Here is an 11,675-nt window from a genome sequence, read left to right on the forward strand (position 1 = left end):
ATATCTGCCCTTGTAGGAGTCTTAGCTAGAATCATCCTCATAGATTCCTGGGAATTTCCATTGTTTCAGGTTTCTTGCTCATCCTGGAGATGTCTCCCCACAACCCATTTCTGTTTTCTCCCTCCATACTCTCTCACTCTGTCCTCCCCCTGACTTGATCTCTCCTGTTCTCCTTCCCATCCCTCCTCCAGCAATTTCTATTCTATTTCTCTCTTTCTGTGAGATTTAATGGGAAGATCTACTTCTAATCTGTATCTTTGAGGTAGGAAGACACATTCTTAATCCAGACGGAATCTGGGTCACATCTTGTAGCAGTATATTTCCACAGCTACATTTTACAATAAAGCTCAGTAATTTGGGAGGAGCTAATGTGGGAGGAGCAAAGGAGAGAAAGAGGAAAAGGAAGAGGAGGAGCTAGCAGAGGGAGAGGAGCTAGGAGGAGAAGGAGAGATGTAGCAGCCATGGAGAACCACGCATGGGTCAAAGACTGTCCTGAGTTATGATTTATATCTTTAGGTTAGATATTGGGAAACAACTCTAATTGTGTGGGCATCTTGTTAATTGAGCATTTCTAAGTATATAAAGCCTTTGGATAATAATTAAGCTTTAGAGTCTCATTTCTACTGGGTACTGTGTGGATGGCGGGTATTGTCTGGGGTTCAGCCAAGCTTTGTGGAGACAGCATGGTAGATTGGCAGAGCCATCTCCCATGCTGGCATCTCATGGGTGCCAGGGCTGCTGCCTCTGGCTGACCTGAGCCACAGCAGCTGCAAGAGCACGCCTTGCCTAGTCGGGAACATGGTGGCCCCATAAGAACAAGCCAGATCGGGTGACACCATTTTAAATATTACCCTCAACAAGTGGTGCACCAACTTTGGGCACAAATTCACTATAAATTTAAGTCTATTTCACCTGAAAGTAAGAGTTGCTTTTTTATTTTTTATTGTTTTAAAAAAGAAAGTGAGTAAGTAGCACTGAGACAAGTCACATGACTCCCACCACAGGAACCTTGAACAAAGAAACTGTTCAAGGCAGGTCCTCTGCTGAGAGAAATTGCAGGCTGCTGCAGTCAGAGAGGTAAATAAATAAGCCTCTGTTGTGGAGCAGTTACTGATGTAAGTGTAAAGTTACAATATAATGATTATTTGCTTTTAGGAAAGATTTATAAACAGATTTGTCCGAATCACATGGGGATTTTCGCCTGGGGTTTTGAACTAAGCTAGGGAAATTGTCACTGGCTCTAGAGAGTACAGTGTATAACTAGAGGCTGCTCTAGATAGAGAACCAAATAGATAGATGGGATAATTGTCACTGGCTCTAGAGAGTACAGTGTATAACTAGAGGCTCCTCTAGATAGAGAGCCGAACAGATAGGTGATATAAATAACAAGCTGTTCTAGGCAGAGAGCCGAACAGAAAGCTAGTGTAAATCAGGTGTATCCAGAGGATATAGTTATATTGCCTCACAGGAGACTTGGGTTCTGTCTAACATGGGCCCCACAGGAATTCTGGGTTTATTTCCTGCTTGACAAAACAGGAAAGGCCTAAGAATAAGCACATACAGTACTTTAACTATTTCTTTTGTTTTAGATTGATTTTATTTTCAAAATGGGTATGATTTTCAGTTTTGTGGTTATATTTTTCCTCTGGGAAAGACATCGAGATAAAGGCTTTTCTGGTTACTGGCTCAAGGATATGCTATTTTGGAAAAAAAGTTTTGTCTGTGTGTTTTCAGAAGAGATAATTAAGGTATTTCTATCTCCCAGAATTATATAGATCAGACATGACAGAGATAGGCCTACAGAAGTCTAGATTCCAGAGAATCAAAAAAAATTATCTTGATACTAAAATTTGTTTTGGGAATTGTATATTACAGAATACACAGCCTTGGTGTATCTCCTATCAAACAAGCTGAGCCGACCTGCTTGAACTCCTGATGTCCTGGACTTACAGCTGGATCCTGTGAAGACAGACATCAGAGACTTGTCTATTTACCCTTCCCTCTGCCCCTCTTCTAATATCTCAATGCCCGTATTCAGCTTGAAGAAGTTAATGAAGAGTCAATGCCCCAATTCCCTGAGCTTGGGGACTGAGGTGGTAAATATTAGGCTGTCTTTCTAGGGAAAAGTAATGGTTTTATCGGAACAGGGAGGAATAGTTAGAATTGATTACATAGCCATAAGATATTGGTAGAAATCTGTATAATTGTTACTAAGATGAAGTTATAATTTCTTAGATGGTACAAAATTTATTTTGATACATATTCAATGGGTTCATTGGTACAATTTCTTTTATTAATTCAAAATTGGTGGGTACAAGGTTTAGACCCCAGTCCTTTAATTTTTTTTAACTGATCTGAGATGGTTAGCCTTTGAGATAAGGGCCTATAACAAATTCAAATCTCGGAGTTTATTGTTAGAGTGTTTTCTAGATTTTAATTAGAAATAGCTGAGAGGAGTTAATGGACAACAATCCAGATTACTTTACATAGATAATTGTTTTTTCAAAAACCTCAGAAGTCCACAGAATTGACATTACTAACGTTTTTTTTATTCAAGTTTATTTTGATTAGAGACTTGTCTACTTCTGACAGCTTTCCTGTCTTGGATTCTAAGAAGAGACTGAACATCTTTGGAGTCACTCCAGTTGTGGCGAGATAGCTACTAGGCAAGAATTGCCTGTTTTCATCTACAGACAAATACTGTCCAGAAAAAGTACACAGTTGTGGACTAGTTGACTGATTATATCTGCCAAGCCAGAGTGATCAGCCCTTCAATATTCTGCACTATAGGTCTGTCAGATGATCCTGGGCCAGAAGGCTGAAGACCAGTGTAGGACCCCAAAGGGCTGCTATGTCCTGGCTGAACCTTTTCATATGCTGCTGTCTACTAAGTAACATTCTGCGGTTCCTCTAGGATCAAAACATCCTGACTAAGGCATGGTGCCCCAGGAAGGGAATTTACTCTTGACATCCTATTGCCCCCCAGTTGAGTTCCTGTTTTTTCCTGAGTTTGTATTTTTCCTTCCCTGGCTTGCTGTATATATATTGAACCTGCTCAGTAAAGGCATTGACATTCTCCCACAACGAATGACCAGAGTCTGAGTATTTCTTTAATCCCCCAGGCCTACGCCCGAGCTCGGTACCGCAGGCAGCGCTGGCGCTGTCAACCAGATGCTTCAATGTTTCGAAGTGTAGGGACTGTCCAGGTGTTCAGTGGCCTCTATAAATTAGATAAGTTTTAGAAGCTATACTTTGTGCTTCCCATATTTTCAGTTAATTCAGTCATTCTGGATTTCTGACGGGTTGAAGATTTATAGTCTCATGGCCAACTCAGGCTATTTACTTTGAGAGAACAGATTTGAGAGGATGGTTTTCAGCTGACATTCATCCTAAAGCCAAGACATAAGCCAGGTACAGAACTATAGTCTTTTAAGTTAAGATAGCTGACAATAGCCTTTTTATTGACAATATATTGTACTGGGTATTAGGTCTATCTTGTACCTTACTGTTACAAATTGTTATAGTTCTACTATAATTATATTTTGAGAGAAAGGTGGGTTTTTTTTTTATTGTAACAAGAAGGGTAATATGTAGCAGTATAGTCCTCCCCTTCCCACTACATTTTAAAATAAAGCTCAGTAATTTGGGAGGAGCTAATGTGGGATGAGAGAAGGAGAGAAAGAGGAGAAGGAAGAGGAGGAGCTAGCAGAGGGAGAGGAGCTAGGAAGAGGAGAGATGTAGCAGCCATGGAGAACCACACATGGGTCCAGAATGGTCCTGGGTAACAATTTATATCTTAAGGCTAGATATTGGAAAACAACTCTAATTGTGTGGGCAAATTGTTAATTGAGCATTTTTAAATATATAAAGCCTTTGGATAATCTTTAAGCATTAGAGTCTCATTTCTACTGTACTGCATGGATGGTGGGTATTGTCTGGGGTTCAGCCAAGCTTTGTGGAGACAGCATGGTGGACTGGGTGATCTAGCCACCATGCTGGTGTCTTGTGGGTGCTAGGGCCGGTGCATCTGGCTGGTCTGAGTGGCGAGACCATGCTATTGGCCTCAAGCCTTGTCTAGTCAGGAACATGGCGGCCCCATAAGAGCAAGCCAGATTGGGCCATGCAGTTTTAAATATTACCCTCAACAACATCTTGTGCTGGAAGTCTATGTATTATAAAACAACATGAAAGAAGGGAGCTTTTGTTCTCTGCCTGCTTGTTCTCACCATATTAGCAAATCCATTCCCTCTCTGGCATAGAGCCAACTTTTTTTGATATTCCAGGGTAAACTGAAGACCAGCTGAAATATCCAGCCTAGTAAACTGAACAACTACTGGATTCCTAGACTTTTCATTTGTATCATTTAATCCATTGTTGGATTAGCTGGACCACAGCCTGTAAGTCATTCCTATAAATCCCCTTTATATATAAATATATACATATACATATACATATACATATACATATATATATATATATCTTAGTTTGGTGTTTTGTTTATTTGCTTTCTTTCTTTTGCTGTTAAAAGACACTATGTTGATTCTTATAAAGAAACACACTTAATTGGGGATAGCTTACAATTTCAGAGGTTCAGTCTATTACCATCATGATGGGATGCATGGCAGTGTGCAGGCAGACGTGGTGGAGGAGCCAAAAGTTCTATGTCTTGATTGAAAAGCAGCAAGGAGAAGGTTAGAATTCCACACTACGTGGAACTTGAGCATACTCCTATGCTCAAAGCCTGACTACAGAATGACATACTTCATTCAACAAGGCCACATCTACTCCAACAAAGAAAGCCACACCTCCAACTAGTGACACTCCCTATCACCAAGCATTGAAACACATGAATCTATGGAGGCCAAACCTATTCTGTTACTCTAGAGAATCCTGACTAATATGCGGCCAATGCCTTTAATCCCAGCTCTTGAGGGCAGAGGCTGACAGATCTTTGTGAGTTTGAGTTCATCCTGGTTTACATAGCAAGTTCCAAGGAAGTCAGGACTACGTAATAAGGCTGTCTGACAAAAGAAAAGAAAAGAAAAGAAAAGAAAAGAAAGAAAGAACGAAAAACACAAAACAAAACAAGAGATTAGCACAAAGACATTAGACTCTCCTTGGAGATTTAAAACAATTCTAAGTCTCTGTATCTTTCTGTAGTATTACAAAATTTGAGATTTTGTTGAGATGGTGGAATCTACTAGGAAAATCCAAATCATCAGTAATGCAAAGGAGTGGAACCTATTCCAAATTGGACCAGAGAGAGGCCGTTGATAAGGAGATATCAGAAGTAGAAGTGTGAAGACCATCAGGAGCCAGGCCACACAGGACATCATCATTTGAGCATTACCTGAGGACCCAGAGAATGTTCCCATTCATGAAACCACATCTTTTCAAAATGCTTGTTTCTTATTTTCATTTATTAAAAATAACTTGTTAAGGATTAAAGCTATTGGAATAATTAGTATAAAAACTAAGTGAGCTTAATTTTACTAAATTAAACTCTCCCCAGTATTAAATTTGCACAACACAAAACATACCTAAGTGCCTTAAAATTGGTAAAATGACATTGTATTGTATTTAAAGCAGCATGCCTTCCCAAACAGAATACCAGGTGCCACTGCCATTTATTTAAAAGTCATTCAACAACATAGTGTGTTGGGAGGATAGCATGGAAGTCCTTGTGCCCGCAGATCTCCAGAGAAAGCAGGAATGTTAAGCACATGATTCTTTCCAATAGGAAACATGAAAAATGTATTCTTCTATCCCAAAAGCTGAGAATTGGAGGTGATGAACATCCTGGCGATGTGTTATGTGTTGAGCCATATCAAACTCCTACCCCCAGGACCGGAAGTGGGTAGTAATCTAAATGACTCTTAGAGCCAGAGACTTCCCTAAACTTTACATCCAGAACCAGAGGTAGCTCGTAGTCCAGATTATGTTTGCACTATTTGTATGACCAAGACCAGGCCAGACCCTTAAGGCCCACAAGTTACTTCAGGTAGTGTATCTCGATAGCCCATTTTCTTGGAGAAAAATCACACTACTCTGAGTTGAGTATCAATGTAATTATGCTTCCTTGTTCAACAGAGATTGTATTACACCAGGACCCCACACACACACCCAAATTATACTGTGCTTAAATACACTGAGGATAAAACACTGTCTATTAGACTCTTTGAAGTCTGATCCAAGTTGATGAAGTCAATCTATACTGGGTTTTCATTCTGATTTCTTTGTGTGGTTTGCTTCCCTATATGACACTTGCAAGGACACTCTCCTCTTAATTGTGCATATTAGTTCGTTGTTAAAGATAACTGAGCTTTAAAATACAAAACAAAACAAAAAGCCATTTGCTTTGAAAATCAAGCCAAGGTCAGTATCACTATCTAAAGTTCTTCAGAATAAAAAGAGGAAAAAGAAAGGAGGGAGGGAGGGAAGGAGGGAAGGAGGGAAGGAGGGGAGGAGGGAAGGAGGGAAAGAGGGAAGGAGGGAGAGTGGGAGGGAGGGAGACAGTTCTCAGCTGGCTTATTTGGAATTCATGGGAGGAAATAAGACAGTTAAATCTCTAAGACCTTCCACCTTGGTTTCTGAAAATACACTTGTCCAGATGCAGCACTGTGAATATCAGTTCACAAACAAAAGGAAGCTAAAAGGTAGCTTCATGCTTTTTGTGCTGAGAACAGTTTTAGGAACATCTAGGTGAGCACAAGAACACATAAGGCAGGAGGAGGAGGAGGTAGCTGATGACCTAGCACTGATTTGCAGTGCCCCTCTACTATCAGGAGAAGATTGAAGATTTCTGAGTTAAAAAAAAAATTAGTAAAATTAAATGCTACAGACTTATCTCATTTGTTCCAATTAAATCAAAGTCCCTACATTACTGAGGGACAAAGTCAGTTATTTCTGGATATAAAGGACCATGTAAGACATCTTGGTATAAGCTGACAGGAATGGAGAGCCCCTAATGGCCAGCTGCCCAGTTAGTCCATTCCTAGCCATTGGTGAAGACACTGTCAAGCATGGGGCCCTGGAATCTGCACAACCTCGATGGTAAGAAATATAAATACCAGGTCAGCCAAACTACATATAAAATGCCACAAGAAACCTACTTTATACGCTAATTTTAAAAATAAAAGTAAAAATGTTTGAGCTGCTCCCAGGAACCATAAACAATTTGGATTATGCGCAGTGTGATGACTGCCGTCACACTAGAATCACTGGGGATGGTTCTGGGCATGTGAGAAGACCCATCTTAATTGTGGACTGGACCATTCCTGGGACAGAGGATCATCATGGGCCATATAGAGCATCCTTCCTGCTTCCCATCAGTGGATGCAATGGGACCAGCTAGTTCAGGCTTCCACTGCTGAGACTTTCCTGCCATGCTAGACTATAATGTGGACCTATGAGCTAGAAAAAAAATCCTTTCTCCTTAAATTGTCATTGTCAGGCATTACTACTGTAACAGCAGAGATGACCAGGGTTTCTGTCACTTTGGTTGGAAAAGCATATTTTTTCAATTGGTGATGATTACTTTGAAGACTCACAACTGGTCCAAGTGCTGAGAGAAACTGAGTGGCAGAACTATGCTTTTAACAGGACACCACCTCCACCCCTCAAAGGCTTGAGGACCACCACAGAGGATCCAGGGAGAATGCAAGAGCTGCAGAAAGGTAGAGTGTGTCATGGAATATTTTCTTCTGTGGAGTCTTGAACTCTCATCTACCCATCAACACTGCCTGGGGGAGGGGAGGTAATCATGAGGCCCATCTTCCCATGAGATTATTCACTTAATGGTTGCTGGTAGGAGGGAGACAATTTTCTTCAGTGGTCTAGCCACTGGTGAAGTTACCATGCTCCTGTATGTAACTGTAATGGAACTCTGAGTCACAAAGACAAAGAAAGGACAACCGATTAAGAAAGAATAGGGGGCTGGGGGAGTTATGCAGGGCAAATATGATCAAAATATGCAGTATACATGCATGAAAACATTTAAAATGAAAAACCCAGTACCAGGGGTGAGCTATCTCTCCACAGGTTGTTGGCCAAAAAGGCCTCTGATAAAAACAATACAGGTCATTGTCCCTGATACTGGTTGCATACCTTAGCTAGATAGTAAGACCCTACTACTGAACACAATACATCCTTTGGTTGAAAGACATGCTGAAATCAAGTTGCAAGTAAGTGAGTTTGAAGCTTCCTCCTGCTGGTAAAATTTTATGGTGCTGGAAGGGGCTCTGCAAGCTGCTAGCAGGGTACTATGTTCCTTTGTATGCCTGTGGATGACATTAACTCCAGTACTGACCTGCAGGGCAAGATGTATCCAGTGTTCAACACTGTTGCAACTGTTAACTGTTTTGAGATGAGACTGGCAAGTTGATTCATATGCGCGGTGCTGCAACCCTAGTCAAAAGCCATAGCTTTGAAGGACTTAGGCCCTCATGGGGAAGCCCTTGCTAACAAGACATGATGTAGCTGTCAGTTTGCTTCTGAGTAGTATGTCCATAGACTAAGGCTGCTGTCAGCAAAGCTTCCTTTTGTACTGGGCTGCAGTTACTACAGAAGGTCGTATCAGGTTGGTTTGCAGAATAACTAGTGGGTGCTAAACTCTGAATAGGGCATTCCCCTTCCAAGGTTCAGGAACGACATGAAGTGGGATGGGGTACAAAGACTGTAGGAGACAGAGGAGGGGTACAATGGGGAACACAATCTTCAGGACCTAGCAAAGTTGCTGCAATCTTCAACCTTTGGCAGTCGTCATCACTGCTAGAACCCACTCATGATTAGACCCATCAACAGTTAGTTATGGGATGGAGTAGGAGGGCTCACAGGGCCCACCTCTCCCAGATTACTACTTATAGGCAATTAACAATTGCTAGGGGAGGGGCCTCATGGGGTCCCACCCATCCCTGAAGATCTATAGGTAGTTAATAGGCTGCCAGACGGACACGTTCTCCAGCCTTTAGACATTAGTAATCAATCCCTCACTCATGTGCCTGCAAACTTGTTATAACCCTAAAGAAATCTGCTGGGACAGACAGACAGACAGACAGACAGAGACAGACAGACAGACAGACAGACAGACAAGACATAAAAGAAGAGTATTCTTTGGGACTAGAAAGGGGATCAGTGAGAGTGGGAGGTGACAAGAGAAGGCAATGGAGGGGTGAAAGTGACCCAAACATATTCATGTGTGAAAATATCATAATGAAGCCCATCATATATAACTACACTAATAAAAATGTAAATCCTGGGGTCCCCATCTTAGATCAGCCAAGTGAGAAGCTTGGCAAGTTGCCAGATTTTTCTGGGTACTTCTGATGGCCACTAGCTTGTGAATTAGCATATCAGAGCACCATTCTCTAAAGATGTCAGAATTGAAGTGCAGCTTTGTCAGAAAGTCAGTTCTAAGCTGAGTGGTGGAGCCACATGCCTTTAATCCTATCAGACTGAGGCAGTCAATCTTGGACTTCCAGGCCAGACTGGTCTATAGACTAGTGCCAGAGTTATACACAGAAATTGTGTAGAAAAACAAACAAATGAATGATCAAACAAATCTAATAACAAAAACAAAACAAAAAAAGGCAAGTTTGTTAGTTCTATATGGGTGAACACAGCTAAACTGCCTTCCCTCCAAACAGTAGAAGCAATAACACACAAATATATGAACTATAATTTGGGGAATCTTTTACAACAAACTGTCTTTGGTGTAATGCATGGGAAAGCTGTCAGCAACCCTGCAATTATACCAATACATATGTCCCTTGACAAAAAAGGACAAAGGAACGTGTGGCTCTGACCATAAGCACCATACCCTTTTGGATGATTCCAGTCCCTACCATCAGCAACGGCCCCAGCTTGTCATCCTTCCCCATTTCAGTGAGGGCTGTACGATGATGTGGAGCGGCTCATGGCCATCTGGCTACAGACGGGAATGTGCACAGCCACAGTGGGTGCAGAGGGCAGGAGCAGGCAGAGAAGCACTTGGTACATTTTTCATGGATTTTTTATTTAACATAGTACATGTAAACAAGGGGCATAAAATTCATAAAAATACAACACTCCTGTGTAGGATCACTTTATTACAGACACATCCTTTTGTTTTCTCATTCGTGCTGCTGGCCTACTGCAATAGCACACACGCTGCCAGGCATCTCAGAGGTTTATCTTTTAATGGACGGATTACCCAGCTTTTTTTTTTTTATGTCACAATAATAACTATTCAGTTGCTTTCTGTCTTTCCTTCCTTTCCTCACACTAAAGCAAAAATATTTGTAAATGCTAAAAATATGCAAAATACTGCACTTTAATACTGCATTGTCAGCTACATACAATCTATTACCACTCCATGTTGCCATAAAAATGGTGCCCCCTCCACCGCCGCAGGGTACCGGCTGCTGCTCCATGTGCTGGAGGCTAAGTATGCAGTGGCCCCCAAGGCCTCAGTTCCAAGCTGACTTGCCTAAAATACAAGCAGAGCTTGCTGGTGGAGTTACATTAAGACAGACTGTTACAAAAGGTTTCTGCAAAAAAAACTAATTTAGACTACTTTTAATGTTTCCCAGCATGTGAACTGGCTCTAATAGTATTTTAATGTTTTGTTTCTCTGTACAGAATTTCCAATCATTACATGTGAACTTATTATGAAGGGAATTGTTAGAGGGTAAGGACAGAAAATAATTTTTAAAAGGTGATAAAAAAAATCCTAACTGCTGTATCCACACAGCAGCCATGTTGGGCTGCAGAATAGCCGTGTGGAGGGCAGGGCATGCATCCCTCACACCCATGCCTGTCCTTTTCTTTACATTCCCCTGCATTATTACATCATCACTCAACATCCCTAAACCACGCCCTCCAGCTGCTCCCCTGTTTTCTGAGTTGGTAAAAGCTTATGAAATAAAACTAAGCATCAGATGAGGAAGCTTGGCCACAGTCTGCAACAGTAGGAATGGCAGTCCCCGGGCAGCGTCAGAGAGGGAGACCCTGGCTGGTGAGGCTGGCGCCTTACTGAGGCCACACTCCTCAGTCGCAAGTGCTGTCTTTGCAGGTGACCAATGTCCCCCAGACAAGCCTGTCCTTGGGCTCTGGGAAGAAGGCAGAAAGAGAACAGCTTTTCCATGGCTGCCAGAAGTGGGCACCGGAAGCCATCCCTGAGGGTTCAGGTCTCAAGGACAATCCACACTGAGGTTAATCTGCCTGTGGTTAATAAAGAGAAGACTGTATAACTAAATGTGTAGTCAGCCATGGTCACAGTTTCTTTAGAATTTAAAATCTCAAAACCATTTCTTACAACAATGAAGATTATGGTTTTGAAGTATCTCATTTCACACAAATTAACTTCTAAGAAACAAAATTCGTATAAGAAATTCAAAGCATGTTTAGAAATTTAAAAAAAAATCAAGGAAAAAATGGGGAAGACTGAGCATACTCACTCCTCACACTGAAATTTTTTTTTTTGGAGGCAAAATTATAAGGCTTAAGGCTTTGTCTTATTAAAGACAGGCAATTTTGAAAACAAAATAAAAAACTCTATTCATTTACATTTTGACAGAAGTTACTTAGGCTTTATTTTATCTTAATAGTGAAAGTAAAATTAGCATAAACTACAGCCACCATAAGCGCTCGCTCTCTCTCTCTCTCTCTCTCTCTCTCTCTCTCTCTCTCTCTCTCTC

General features: G+C 41.3%; 1 protein-coding gene across 1 annotated transcript in view; it reads right to left on the bottom strand.

Moving 5' to 3' along the window:
• Window positions 1-9,991: 9,991 nt before the first annotated feature.
• The window catches only part of Dpy19l1 (dpy-19 like C-mannosyltransferase 1), a 94,629-nt gene continuing 92,945 nt past the window's right edge, over window positions 9,992-11,675 (bottom strand). The window contains exon 23 of the mRNA XM_028763787.1: window positions 9,992-11,199. The gene's annotated coding sequence lies outside the window, so the exon portion shown is untranslated. The remainder of the gene's footprint in view (window positions 11,200-11,675) is intronic.

Source organism: Grammomys surdaster, unplaced genomic scaffold, assembly GCF_004785775.1.
Source record: "Grammomys surdaster isolate TR1022 unplaced genomic scaffold, NIH_TR_1.0 140, whole genome shotgun sequence".
NCBI lineage: Eukaryota > Metazoa > Chordata > Mammalia > Rodentia > Muridae > Grammomys > Grammomys surdaster.